Below are 15086 nucleotides of genomic sequence, written 5' to 3'. Positions count from 1 at the left end.
CACATGCAGGATATCGGGCGCAGGATCTTAGTGACTCCCCGCACAGCACATTATACACGGACAATGCACTTACATGCACCAGGAAGAAGAAGGTGAACTCCTGGGACCTGAGCGGGGAAGCGACACATGCAGGATATCGGGCGCAGGATCTTAGTGACTCCCCGCACAGCGCATTATACACAGACAATGCACTTACATGCACCAGGAAGAAGAAGGTGAACTCCAGGGACCTGAGTGGGGAAGAGACACATGCAGGATATCGGGCGCAGGATCTTAGTGACTCCCCGCACAGCGCATTATACACGGACAATGCACTTACATGCACCAGGAAGAAGAAGGTGAACTCCAGGGGACCTGAGCGGGGAAGTGACACATGCAGGATATCGGGCGCAGGATCTTAGTGACTCCCTGCACAGCGCATTATACACGGACAATGCACTTACATGCACCAGGAAGAAGAAGGTGAACTCCGGGGACCTGAGTGGGGAAGAGACACATGCAGGATATCGGGCGCAGGATCTTAGTGACTCCCCGCACAGCGCATTATACACGGACAATGCACTTACATGCACCAGGAAGAAGAAGGTGAACTCCAGGGGACCTGAGCGGGGAAGCGACACATGCAGGATATCGGGTGCAGGATCTTAGTGACTCCCCGCACAGCGCATTATACACGGACAATGCACTTACATGCACCAGGAAGAAGAAGGTGAACTCCGGGGACCTGAGCGGGGAAGCGACACATGCAGGATATTGGGTGCAGGATCTTAGTGACTCCCTGCACAGCGCATTATACATGGACAATGCACTTTCTGTGACCTCCTCTGGAGGGGTAAGTAAATGTGCCCCACATGTGGCATTCAGATCAGTGCGCTCAGGGGGAGGGGCTGCTGTCTGTACTCCCCCCCCCCCCCACCCCCCAGGAAGCTTCGAGGAGTCTCCTGTGCCTGAGGTCAGGGCTATGAACATGATGGGGGTTGTAGTTCCGTCCTCTGACAGTAGTCTTGTAAACAGGAGCCAGAGGGTCAGAAGTCAGATCTGTCTATTATCACTCCCATCCCATTGTGTCTGGAAAATGTGTGCGGGAGCTCCACCACATCCGAGCATAGAAACCTCCCTGTGAGGGGAGATAGATAGGAGATAGATAGATAGGAGATAGATAGGAGATAGATAGATAGGAGATAGATAGGAGATAGATAGATAGGAGATAGATAGGAGATAGATAGGAGATAGATAGATAGGAGATAGATAGATAGATAGATAGATAGATAGGAGATAGATAGATAGGAGATATATAGATAGATAGATAGATAGATAGATAGGAGATAGATAGGAGATAGATAGGAGATAGATAGATAGGAGATAGATAGATAGAAGATAGATAGATAGAAGATAGATAGATAGGAGATAGATAGGAGATAGATAGATAGGAGATAGATAGATAGATAGGAGATAGATAGGAGATAGATAGGAGATAGATAGATAGGAGATAGATAGGAGATAGATAGGAGATAGATAGATAGGAGATAGATAGGAGATAGATAGATAGATAGGAGATAGATAGATAGATAGATAGATAGGAGATAGATAGATAGATAGGAGATAGATAGATAGGAGATAGATAGATAGATAGGAGATAGATAGATAGGAGATAGATAGATAGATAGATAGATAGATAGGAGATAGATAGGAGATAGATAGGAGATAGATAGAGAGATAGATAGATAGAGAGATAGATAGATAGAGAGATAGATAGGAGATAGATAGATAGGAGATAGATAGATAGGAGATAGATAGATAGGAGATAGATAGATAGATAGATAGGAGATAGATAGATAGATAGGAGATAGATAGATAGGAGATAGATAGATAGGAGATAGATAGATAGATAGATAGATAGATAGGAGATAGATAGATAGATAGGAGATAGATAGGAGATAGATAGAGAGATAGATAGATAGATAGAGAGATAGATAGGAGATAGATAGATAGATAGATAGGAGATAGATAGATAGATAGATAGATAGATAGGAGATAGATAGATAGATAGATAGATAGATAGGAGATAGATAGATAGATAGATAGATAGGAGATAGATAGATAGATAGATAGGAGATAGATAGATAGATAGATAGATAGGAGATAGATAGATAGATAGATAGATAGATAGATAGGAGATAGATAGATAGATAGATAGATAGGAGATAGATAGATAGATAGATAGATAGGAGATAGATAGATAGGAGATAGATAGATAGGAGATAGATAGATAGATAGATAGGAGATAGATAGATAGGAGATAGATAGATAGGAGATAGATAGATAGGAGATAGATAGATAGGAGATAGATAGATAGATAGATAGGAGATAGATAGATAGATAGATAGATAGGAGATAGATAGATAGATAGATAGATAGGAGATAGATAGATAGATAGATAGATAGGAGATAGATAGATAGATAGATAGATAGGAGATAGATAGATAGGAGATAGATAGATAGATAGATAGATAGGAGATAGATAGATAGATAGATAGATAGATAGGAGATAGATAGATAGATAGTAGATAGATAGATAGATAGATAGGAGATAGATAGATAGATAGATAGATAGATAGATAGATAGATAGGAGATAGATAGATAGATAGATAGATAGGAGATAGATAGATAGATAGATAGATAGATAGGAGATAGATAGATAGATAGATAGGAGATAGATAGATAGGAGATAGATAGATAGATAGATAGGAGATAGATAGATAGTAGATAGATAGATAGATAGATAGATAGATAGGAGATAGATAGTAGATAGATAGATAGATAGATAGGAGATAGATAGATAGATAGATAGATAGGAGATAGATAGATAGATAGGAGATAGATAGATAGATAGATAGGAGATAGATAGATAGATAGATAGATAGGAGATAGATAGATAGATAGATAGGAGATAGATAGATAGATAGGAGATAGATAGATAGATAGATAGATAGGAGATAGATAGATAGATAGATAGGAGATAGATAGATAGGAGATAGATAGATAGATAGGAGATAGATAGATAGATAGATAGGAGATAGATAGATAGATAGATAGGAGATAGATAGATAGGAGATAGATAGATAGGAGATAGATAGATAGGAGATAGATAGGAGATAGATAGATAGATAGATAGATAGGAGATAGATAGATAGATAGATAGATAGATAGGAGATAGATAGATAGATAGATAGATAGGAGATAGATAGATAGATAGATAGGAGATAGATAGATAGATAGATAGATAGATAGGAGATAGATAGATAGGAGATAGATAGATAGATAGATAGATAGATAGGAGATAGATAGATAGATAGTAGATAGATAGATAGATAGATAGGAGATAGATAGATAGATAGATAGATAGATAGGAGATAGATAGATAGATAGATAGGAGATAGATAGATAGATAGATAGATAGGAGATAGATAGATAGATAGATAGATAGGAGATAGATAGATAGGAGATAGATAGATAGATAGATAGATAGGAGATAGATAGATAGTAGATAGATAGATAGATAGGAGATAGATAGATAGATAGATAGGAGATAGATAGTAGATAGATAGATAGATAGGAGATAGATAGATAGATAGATAGATAGGAGATAGATAGATAGATAGATAGATAGATAGGAGATAGATAAGAGATAGATAGATAGATAGATAAGAGATAGATAGATAGATAGATAGATAGATAGGAGATAGATAGATAGATAGATAGGAGATAGATAGGAGATAGATAGATAGATAGATAGGAGATAGATAGATAGATAGATAGATAGGAGATAAATAGGAGATAGATAGATAGATAGATAGGAGATAGATAGATAGATTGATTGATAGGAGATAGATAGATAGATAGATATGAGATAGATAGATAGATAGATAGATAGATATGAGATAGATAGATAGGAGATAGATAGATAGATAGATAGATAGATAGGAGATAGATAGATAGATAGATAGATAGATAGATAGATAGATAGGAGATAGATAGAAAGATAGGAGATAGATAGATAGGAGATAGATAGATAGGAGATAGATAGATAAATAGATAGATAGGAGATAGATAGATAGATAAATAGATAGATAGGAGATAGATAGATAGATAGGAGATAGATAGATAGGAGATAGATAGATAGAAGATAGATAGATAGGAGATAGATAGATAGGAGATAGATAGATAGATAGGAGATAGATAGATAGAAGATAGATAGGAGATAGATAGATAGATAGATAGATAGGAGATAGATAGATAGGAGATAGATAGATAGATAGATAGGAGATAGATAGATAGATAGATAGATAGATAGGAGATAGATAGATAGATAGGAGATAGATAGAAAGATAGGAGATAGATAGATAGGAGATAGATAGATAGGAGATAGATAGATAAATAGATAGATAGGAGATAGATAGATAGATAAATAGATAGATAGGAGATAGATAGATAGATAGGAGATAGATAGATAGGAGATAGATAGATAGAAGATAGATAGATAGGAGATAGATAGATAGGAGATAGATAGATAGATAGATAGATAGGAGATAGATAGATAGAAGATAGATAGATAGATAGATAGGAGATAGATAGGAGATAGATAGATAGGAGATAGATAGATAGGAGATAGATAGATAGATAGGAGATAGATAGATAGATAGGAGATAGATAGATAGATAGATAGATAGGAGATAGATAGGAGATAGATAGATAGATAGGAGATAGATAGATAGGAGATAGATAGATAGGAGATAGATAGATAGGAGATAGATAGATAGGAGATAGATAGATAGGAGATAGATAGATAGATAGGAGATAGATAGATAGGAGATAGATAGATAGATAGGAGATAGATAGATAGGAGATAGATAGATAGATAGATAGATAGATAGGAGATAGATAGATAGGAGATAGATAGATAGGAGATAGATAGATAGATAGATAGATAGGAGATAGATAGATAGATAGGAGATAGATAGATAGATAGGAGATAGATAGATAGATAGATAGATAGGAGATAGATAGATAGATAGGAGATAGATAGGAGATAGATAGATAGATAGATAGATAGATAGGAGATAGATAGAAAGATAGGAGATAGATAGATAGGAGATAGATAGATAGGAGATAGATAGATAGGAGATAGATAGATAAATAGATAGATAGGAGATAGATAGATAGATAAATAGATAGATAGGAGATAGATAGATAGATAGGAGATAGATAGATAGGAGATAGATAGATAGAAGATAGATAGATAGGAGATAGATAGATAGGAGATAGATAGATAGATAGATAGATAGATAGATAGATAGATAGATAGATAGGAGATAGATAGGAGATAGATAGATAGGAGATAGATAGATAGATAGATAGATAGGAGATAGATAGATAGGAGATAGATAGATAGATAGATAGATAGGAGATAGATAGATAGATAGATAGATAGGAGATAGATAGATAGATAGGAGATAGATAGAAAGATAGGAGATAGATAGATAGGAGATAGATAGATAAATAGATAGATAGGAGATAGATAGATAGATAAATAGATAGATAGGAGATAGATAGATAGATAGGAGATAGATAGATAGGAGATAGATAGATAGAAGATAGATAGATAGGAGATAGATAGATAGGAGATAGATAGATAGATAGATAGATAGATAGGAGATAGATAGATAGAAGATAGATAGATAGATAGGAGATAGATAGGAGATAGATAGATAGGAGATAGATAGATAGGAGATAGATAGATAGATAGGAGATAGATAGATAGATAGGAGATAGATAGATAGATAGATAGGAGATAGATAGGAGATAGATAGATAGATAGGAGATAGATAGATAGGAGATAGATAGATAGGAGATAGATAGATAGATAGATAGATAGATAGATAGATAGGAGATAGATAGATAGGAGATAGATAGATAGGAGATAGATAGATAGGAGATAGATAGATAGGAGATAGATAGATAGGAGATAGATAGATAGGAGATAGATAGATAGATAGATAGATAGGAGATAGATAGATAGATAGGAGATAGATAGATAGATAGGAGATAGATAGATAGATAGATAGATAGGAGATAGATAGATAGATAGGAGATAGATAGGAGATAGATAGATAGATAGATAGATAGATAGGAGATAGATAGGAGATAGATAGATAGGAGATAGATAGATAGGAGATAGATAGATAGGAGATAGATAGATAGATAGATAGATAGGAGATAGATAGATAGGAGATAGATAGATAGATAGGAGATAGATAGATAGGAGATAGATAGATAGATAGATAGGAGATAGATAGATAGATAGATAGATAGGAGATAGATAGATAGGAGATAGATAGGAGATAGATAGATAGATAGATAGATAGGAGATAGATAGGAGATAGATAGATAGGAGATAGATAGATAGATAGATAGATAGATAGGAGATAGATAGATAGATAGGAGATAGATAGATAGATAGATAGATAGATAGATAGGAGATAGATAGATAGATAGGAGATAGATAGATAGATAGATAGATAGATAGATAGATAGATAGATAGATAGGAGATAGATAGGAGATAGATAGATAGATAGATAGATAGGAGATAGATAGATAGATAGATAGGAGATAGATAGATAGATAGATAGATAGATAGGAGATAGATAGATAGATAGGAGATAGATAGATAGATAGATAGATAGGAGATAGATAGGAGATAGATAGATAGATAGATAGATAGGAGATAGATAGATAGATAGGAGATAGATAGATAGATATATAGATAGATAGATAGGAGATAGATAGATAGGAGATAGATAGGAGATAGATAGATAGATAGTAGATAGATAGATAGATAGGAGATAGATAGATAGATAGAGGGCTGCAGTGCTCTATATATTGGGGGCTGCAGTGCTCTATATATTGGGGTGCAGTGCTCTATATATTGGGGGTGCAGTGCTCTATATATTGGGGGTGAAGTGCTCTATACATTGGGGGTGCAGTGCTCTATATATTGGGGGAGCAGTGCTCTGTACATTGGGGGTGCAGTGCTCTATACATTGGGGTGCAGTGCTCTATACATTGGGGTGCAGTGCTCTATATATTGGGGGTGCAGTGCTCTGTACATTGGGGGTGCAGTGCTCTATACATTGGGGTGCAGTGCTCTATACATTGGGGTGCAGTGCTCTATACATTGGGGTGCAGTGCTCTATACATTGGGGGCTGCAGTGCTCTATACATTGGGGGTGCAGTGCTCTACATATTGGGGGTGCAGTGCTCTATATATTGGGGGCTACAGTGCTCTATATATTGGGGGTGCAATGCTCTATATATTGGGGGTGAAGTGCTCTATATATTGGGGGCTGCAGTGCTCTATACATTGGGGTGCAGTGCTCTATACATTGGGGTGCAGTGCTCTATATATTGGGGGCTGCAGTGCTCTATATATTGGGGGCTGCAGTGCTCTATATATTGGGGTGCAGTGCTCTATATATTGGGGGCTGCAGTGCTCTAATATATTGGGGTTCCAGTGCTCTATATATTGGGGGCTGCAGTGCTCTATATATTGGGGTGCAGTGCTCTATATATTGGGGTGCAGTGCTCTATATATTGGGGGCTGCAGTGCTCTATATATTGGGGTGCAGTGCTCTATATATTGGGGGCTGCAGTGCTCTATATATTGGGGGCTGCAGTGCTCTATATATTGGGGGTGCAATGCTCTATATATTGGGGGTGCAGTGCTCTATACATTGGGGGTGCAGTGCTCTATATATTGGGGGCTGCAGTGCTCTATACATTGGGGGTGCAGTGCTCTATATATTAGGGGCTGCAGTGCTCTATACATTGGGGTGCAGTGCTCTATATATTGGGGGTGCAGTGCTCTATATATTGGGGGTGCAGTGCTCTATATATTGGGGGTGCAATCCTCTATATATTGGGGGTGCAGTACTCTATACATTGGGGGTGCAGTGCTCTATATATTGGGGGCTGCAGTGCTCTATATATTGGGGGTGCAATGCTCTATATATTGGGGGTGCAATGCTCTATATATTGGGGGTGCAGTGCTCTATACATTGGGGGTGCAGTGCTCTATATATTGGGGGCTGCAGTGCTCTATACATTGGGGGTGCAGTGCTCTATATATTAGGGGCTGCAGTGCTCTATACATTGGGGTGCAGTGCTCTATATATTGGGGGTGCAGTGCTCTATATATTGGGGGTGCAGTGCTCTATATATTGGGGGTGCAATGCTCTATATATTGGGGGTGCAGTGCTCTATACATTGGGGGTGCAGTGCTCTATATATTGGGGGCTGCAGTGCTCTATACATTGGGGGTGCAGTGCTCTATATATTAGGGGCTGCAGTGCTCTATACATTGGGGTGCAGTGCTCTATATATTGGGGGCTGCAGTGCTCTATATATTGGGGGCTGCACTCCTCTATATATTGGGGGTGCAGTGCTCTATATATTGGGGGTGCAGTGCTCTATATATTGGGGGCTGCACTCCTCTATATATTGGGGGTGCAGTGCTCTATATATTGGGGGTGCAGTGCTCTATATATTGGGGGCTGCACTCCTCTATACATTGGGGGCTGCAGTGCTCTATATATTGGGGGCTGCACTCCTCTATATATTGGGGGTGCAGTGCTCTATATATTGGGGGTGCAGTGCTCTATATATTGGGGGCTGCACTCCTCTATACATTGGGGGTGCACTCCTCTATATATTGGGGGTGCAGTGCTCTATATATTGGGGGTGCAGTGCTCTATACATTGGGGGTGCAGTGCTCTATATATTGGGGGTGCACTCCTCTATATATTGGGGGTGCAGTGCTCTATATATTGGGGGTGCAGTGCTCTGTATATGGGGGTTGCAGTGCTCTATATATTGGGGGCTGCACTCCTCTATATATTTGGGGCTGCAGTGCTCCGTATATGGGGGTTGCAGTGCTCTATACATTGGGGGTGCAATGCTCTATATATTTGGGGCTGCAGTGCTCTGTATATGGGGGGTGCAGTACTTATATACTTGTCCCGTGCGGGTGGAGCAGTATACAGAGGACCTTCTGTGTGTTACTCTTCTTCTCTGTGGATCTCGGACCTCACATGACGCCTTTTATAACTTTCCGGATATATTCTGATGGATCCAGTCACAGGGCCCCATCTCCTTCACGCGGCAGCGGTCGGGGGTTACTCGGGGTCGGCAGCACCCAGCACCCTCCCAGGGTTACTTCAGGTCGTCCTCATCGGGCTCCAAACTAGGAAATATCCGGATGGATCTAGAATTCTTGGAATCCGGGCATCAGGAGATGCGGAAGATCTTTGTGGGGGGGGGACTATAATTACGCTCTTGGGGTCACATCTATTTATAGGATCCACCCTGTGACGCGTGTGAACAGGGAAGGATAATGAGGGAGATTCCAGCAGTGACATCACATGTGGCTGTGACCATACGTGTCCTCGGGGGGCGCTGTTCCCACCATAGCCATAGGCCGTTATATATAACATGCACTGGTTTATTATAGTTGTGTCTGTTACCGGGGAAAACTATTATCTCCCTCATTTCCTTTCATTCAAAATATTTCATGGTTTTTCTTCTGTAGAAGCTTCTCCACCGTCCTGCAGGGATCTCCTCCTCCTAGAAGTTTTTCTTCCTCCCCATCCTCCTCTGGTGTGATGCCTCTTCTCCTCCTCAATGCAGGCTCCTCCTTCTCCTCCCTGCTGGAGGCTTCTCCTCCCTGCTGCAGGCTCCTCCTTCTCCTCCCTGCTGCAGGCTCCTCCTCCCTGCTGCAGGCTCCTCCTTCTCCTCCCTGCTGCAGGCTCCTCCTCCCTGCAGCAGGCTCCTCCTTCTCCTCCCTGCTGCAGGCTCCTCTTTTCCTCCCTGCTGCAGGCCCCTCCTCCCTGCTGCAGGCTCCTCCTTCTCCTCCCTGCTGCAGGCTCCTCCTCCCTGCTGCAGGCTCCTCCTCCCTGCTGCAGGCTCCTCCTTCTCCTCCCTGCTGCAGGCTCCTCCTTCTCCTCCCTGCTGCAGGCTCCTCCTTCTCCTCCCTGCTGCAGGCTCCTCCTTCTCCTCCCTGCTGCAGTCTCCTCCTTCTCCTCCCTGCTGCAGTCTCCTCCTTCTCCTTCTAGCTGGAGGCTCATCCTTCTCCTTCTAACTGCAGGATTCTCCTTCTCCTTCTTGCTGCAGGATTCTCCTTCTCCGTCTTGCTGCAGGATTCTCCTTCTCCTTCTTGCTGCAGGATTCTCCTTCTCCTTCTTGCTGCAGGATTCTCCTTCTTGCTGCAGGATTCTCCTTCTTGCTGCAGGATTCTCCTTCTCCTTCTTGCTGCAGGATTCTCCTTCTCCTTTTTGCTGCAGGATTCTCCTTATCCTTCTTGCTGCAGGATTCTCCTTCTTGCTGCAGGATTCTCCTTCTCCTTCTTGCTGCAGGATTCTCCTTCTCCTTCTTGCTGCAGGATTCTCCTTCTCCTTCTTGCTGCAGGATTCTCCTTCTCCTTCTTGCTGCAGGATTCTCCTTCTTGCTGCAGGATTCTCCTTCTTGCTGCAGGATTCTCCTTCTTGCTGCAGGATTCTCCTTATCCTTCTTGCTGCAGGATTCTCCTTATCCTTCTTGCTGCAGGATTCTCCTTATCCTTCTTGCTGCAGGATTCTCCTTATCCTTCTTGCTGCAGGATTCTCCTTCTCCTTCTTGCTGCAGGATTCTCCTTCTTGCTGCAAGATTCTCATTCTCGCTGCAGGATTCTCATTCTCGCGGCAGGATTCTCCTTCTTGCTAGAGGCTGGAGGTTCCCCCATTCTTCTCTGTACATGTAGAGGCTGGAGGTTCCCCATTCTTCTCTGTACATCTAGAATCTGGAGGTTCCCCCATTCTTCTCTGTACATCTAGAGGCTGGAGGTTCCCCCATTCTTCTCTGTACATCTAGAGGCTGGAGGTTCCTCCATTCTTCTCTGTACATCTAGAGGCTGGAGGTTCCTCCATTCTTCTCTGTACATCTAGAGGCCGGAGGTTCCTCCATTCTTCTCTGTACATCTAGAGGCCGGAGGTTCCTCCATTCTTCTCTGTACATCTAGAGGCTGGAGGTTCCCCCATTCTTCTCTGTACATCTAGAGGCTGGAGGTTCCTCCATTCTTCTCTGTACATCTAGAGGCTGGAGGTTCCCCCATTCTTCTCTGTACATCTAGAGGCTGGAGGTTCCCCCATTCTTCTCTGTACATCTAGAGGCTGGAGGTTCCTCCATTCTTCTCTGTACATCTAGAGGTTGGAGGTTCCCCCATTCTTCTCTGTACATCTAGAGGCTGGAGGCTCCTCCATTCTTCTCTGTACATCTAGAGGCTGGAGGCTCCTCCATTCTTCTCTGTACATCTAGAGGCTGGAGGTTCCCCCATTCTTCTCTGTACATCTAGAGGCCGGAGGTTCCCCCCATTCTTCTCTGTACATCTAGAGGCCGGAGGTTCCTCCATTCTTCTCTGTACATCTAGAGGCCGGAGGTTCCCCCATTCTTCTCTGTACATCTAGAGGCTGGAGGTCCCCCCCATTCTTCTTTGTACATCTAGAGGCTGGAGGTTCCTCCATTCTTCTCTGTACATCTAGAGGCTGGAGGTTCCCCCATTCTTCTCTGTACATCTAGAGGCTGGAGGTTCCCCCCATTCTTCTCTGTACATCTAGAGGCTGGAGGTTCCTCCATTCTTCTCTGTACATCTAGAGGCTGGAGGTTCCCCCATTCTTCTCTGTACATCTAGAGGCTGGAGGTTCCCCCCATTCTTCTCTGTACATCTAGAGGCTGGAGGTTCCTCCATTCTTCTCTGTACATCTAGAGGCTGGAGGCTCCTCCATTCTTCTCTGTACATCTAGAGGCTGGAAGTTCCCCCATTCTTCTCTGTACATCTAGAGGCTGGAGGTTCCCCCATTCTTCTCTGTACATCTAGAGGCAGGAGGTTCCCCCATTCTTCTCTGTACATCTAGAGGCTGGAGGCTCCTCCATTCTTCTCTGTACATCTAGAGGCTGGAGGTTCCCCCATTCTTCTCTGTACATCTAGAGGCTGGAGGTTTCCCCCATTCTTCTCTGTACATCTAGAGGCCGGAGGTTCCCCCATTCTTCTCTGTACATCTAGAGGCTGGAGGTTTCCCCCATTCTTCTCTGTACATCTAGAGACTGGAGGTTCCCCCATTCTTCTCTGTACATCTAGAGGCTGGAGGTTCCTCTATTCTTCTCTGTACATCTAGAGGCTGGAGGTTCCCCCATTCTTCTCTGTACATCTAGAGGCTGGAGGTTCCCCCATTCTTCTCTGTACATCTAGAGGCTGGAATTTCCTCCATTCTACTCTGTACATCTAGAGGCTGGAGGTTCCCCCATTCTTCTCTGTACATCTAGAGGCTGGAGGTTCCTCCATTCTTCTTGGCAGGGAGGTTGTAGCTGGCATTGGTCGGATAAGATTTGTGAAGCCTCAGGATGAGCTTGAGGTTTGGCCTGTGACTGGACATACACATGGATCTGCTTTCATTGTGGCAGTGGTTGTAGGAGCCCCCCCCCAGTCTCAGGTCTTCTGTAGCCTCTGCCAGGTTTTCCTCCAGGATTGTCCTGAGCTCCATCCATCTCGCCATCATCTCTGAGCACCTCCCCAGTACCTGCTGTAGGAGCCGCCGTGTATCTGGAGCCGCCGTGTATCAGGAGCCGCCGTATATCTGGAGCCACCGTGTATCAGGAGCCGCCGTGTATCTGGAGCCGCCATGTATCGGGAGCCGCCGTGTATCGGGAGCCGCGTGTATCTGGAGCCGCCGTGTATCGGGAGCCGCCGTGTATCGGGAGCCGCCGTGTATCGGGAGCCGCCGTGTATGAGGAGCCGCCGTGTATCTGGAGCCGCCGTGTATCGGGAGCCGCCGTGTATCGGGAGCCGCCGTGTATCGGGAGCCGCCGTGTATCGGGAGCCGCCGTGTATGAGGAGCCGCCGTGTATCTGGAGCCGACGTGTATCGGGAGCCGCCGTGTATCTGGACCGGCCGTGTATCGGGAGCCGTCGTGTATCGGGAGCCGCCGTGTATCGGGAGCCGCCGTGTATCGGGAGCCGCCGTGTATCGGGAGCCGCCGTGTATCGGGAGCCGCCGTGTATCGGGAGCCGCTGTGTATCGGGAGCCGCGGTTCCGGTGTCTACCATATGATGTAAATATTAGTAGGGATTGGGGGCGGCTCTATCCAGACTTTGCTCTTTTTGGCCGATTTTGGGGCCTGACCCGTGCAGCTCCCCCTCCCTCGTATGGTTCTTATTAGCTGCTCCTTGTTTACTCTCCAGGGAAGGAGGGATAAGGAGCAGATTCCAGAGCGTCTCCGGGTGGGTGCTGGACGCTGCCGCCTCCCCTCTCTCCGTGGTTTCGGGTGCAGGGATGGTGCGGCGGCGGCTGCACAGGAAGAATGTGAACGTGTCGGGGCAGGATGTACGGAGACGGGTGACAGCCGCAGGATGTGGAGCACACACTCCGAGCCCCCTCACTCACACTCACTCCTCATATCCCGAGTGCTGAGCTGTGGATCTGTGGCCGGAGCGGGGACGTTCCATGCGGGCGCCTGGTGAGGTAAGTGATCGGGGTCTGAGCAGGGAGCGGGGGAGGCGCACATCTCGTTCCCACACGGACACCAAAGCCTCCGCAGGAGATTCTCCTTTTCCGAACGTTGAATGTTTAGATTATAGAAAAGGAAGGAAACCGAGACCCGAGGCTAAAAATACAACAACAGAAGGGAAGCGGGCGAGGGGCAGCGGGCGAGGGTGAGGGGCAGCGGGCGAGGGTGAGGGGCAGCGGGCGAGGGTGAGGGGCAGCGGGCGAGGGCGAGGGGCAGCGGGCGAGAGTGAGGGGCAACAGCCGAGAGTGAGGGGCAGCGGGCGAGAGTGAGGGGCAGCGGGCGAGGGTGAGGGGCAGCGGGCGAGGGTGAGGGGCAGCGGGCGAGGGTGAGGGGCAGCGGGCGAGAGAGAGGGGCAGCGGGCGAGAGAGAGGGGCAGCGGGCGAGAGAGAGGGGCAGCGGGCGAGGGTGAGGGGCAGCGGGCGAGGGTGAGGGGCAACAGCCGAGGGTGAGGGGCAACGGGCGAGAGTGAGGGGCAGCGGGCGAGAGTGAGGGGCAGCGGGCGAGGGTGAGGGGCAGCGGGCGAGGGTGAGGGGCAGCGGGCGAGAGTGAGGGGCAGCAGGCGAGGGTGAGGGGCAGCGGGCGAGAGTGAGGGGCAACAGCCGAGTGTGAGGATTAGATACACAGCTCAGCAGTCAGTATCACACAGGATAAGATTAGATACACAGCTCAGCAGACAGTATCACACAGGACAGGATTAGATACACAGCTCAGCAGTCAGTATCACACAGGATAAGATTAGATACACAGCTCAGCAGACAGTATCACACAGGACAGGATTAGATACACAGCTCAGCAGTCAGTATCACACAGGATAAGATTAGATACACAGCTCAGCAGACAGTATCACACAGGACAGGATTAGATACACAGCACAGCAGGCAGTATCACACATGGCAGGATTAGATACACAGCACAGCAGGCAGTATCACACATGGCATGATTAGATACACAGCTCAGCAGACTGTATCACATAGGATAGGATTAGATACACAGCTCAGCAGGCAGTATCACACAGGATGGGATTAGATACACAGCTCAGCAGACTGTATCACACAGGATGGGATTAGATAGATAGCTCAGCAGACTGTATCACACAGGATGGGATTAGATACACAGCTCAGCAGACAGTATCACACATGGCAGGATTAGATACACAGCTCAGCAGACTGTATCACACAGGATAGGATTAGATACACAGCACAGCAGACTGTATCACACAGGAGAGGATTATATACACAGCACAGCAGGCAGTATCACACATGGCAGGATTAGATACACAGCACAGCAGACTGTATCACACAGGATGGGATTAGATACACAGCTCAGCAGACAGTATCACACAGGACAGGATTAGATACACAGCTCAGCAGTCAGTATCACACAGGAGAGGATTAGATACACAGCTCAGCAGTCAGTATCACACTGGACAGGATTA

The 15086-nt window shown here is 44.8% G+C and overlaps 1 protein-coding gene across 4 annotated transcripts in view; it reads left to right on the top strand.

Moving 5' to 3' along the window:
• Nucleotides 1-15086, top strand: part of LOC140108746 (gap junction gamma-1 protein-like) — a 55904-nt gene that overhangs the window by 31087 nt on the left and 9731 nt on the right. Inside the window, exon 1 of one of the 4 annotated variants that reach the window (XM_072131939.1) lies at nt 13292-13605. The exons of the other annotated variants lie outside the window; for them this stretch is intronic. The gene's annotated coding sequence lies outside the window, so the exon portion shown is untranslated. Of the gene's footprint in view, nt 1-13291; nt 13606-15086 lie in introns of those variants that run through there. 4 annotated transcript variants of the gene reach the window in all.

Source organism: Engystomops pustulosus, unplaced genomic scaffold, assembly GCF_040894005.1.
Source record: "Engystomops pustulosus unplaced genomic scaffold, aEngPut4.maternal MAT_SCAFFOLD_179, whole genome shotgun sequence".
Lineage (NCBI taxonomy): Eukaryota > Metazoa > Chordata > Amphibia > Anura > Leptodactylidae > Engystomops > Engystomops pustulosus.
This window is presented reverse-complemented; position numbering and strand designations above follow the sequence as displayed.